This window comes from Phoca vitulina, unplaced genomic scaffold (genome assembly GCF_004348235.1).
Source record: "Phoca vitulina isolate PV1807 unplaced genomic scaffold, GSC_HSeal_1.0 scaffold65, whole genome shotgun sequence".
Lineage (NCBI taxonomy): Eukaryota > Metazoa > Chordata > Mammalia > Carnivora > Phocidae > Phoca > Phoca vitulina.
This window is the reverse complement of record NW_022589768.1, coordinates 4842321-4842551: the sequence shown is the minus strand read 5'-3', so window position 1 is coordinate 4842551 and position 231 is coordinate 4842321. Positions and strand designations below refer to the sequence as shown.

Here is a 231-nt window from a genome sequence, read left to right as displayed (position 1 = left end):
AAAGCATTACCACAGTGGACAACCGTGTGTGTGTGTGTGTGTGTGTAAAGCATTACCACAGTGGACAACCGTGTGTGTGTGTGTGTGTGTGTAAAGCATTACCACAGTGGACAACCGTGTGTGTGGTGTATGTGTGTGTAAAGCATTACCACAGTGGACAACCATGTGTGTGTGGTGTGTGTGTAAAGCATTACCACAGTGGACAACCATGTGTTGTGTGTGTGTGTGTGT

The 231-nt window shown here is 46.8% G+C and overlaps 1 protein-coding gene across 1 annotated transcript in view; it reads right to left on the bottom strand.

Annotated features, from left to right (window-relative positions):
* Positions 1 to 231, bottom strand: part of WDR73 (WD repeat domain 73) — a 33074-nt gene that overhangs the window by 2669 nt on the left and 30174 nt on the right. The gene's annotated exons all lie outside the window — the stretch shown is intronic.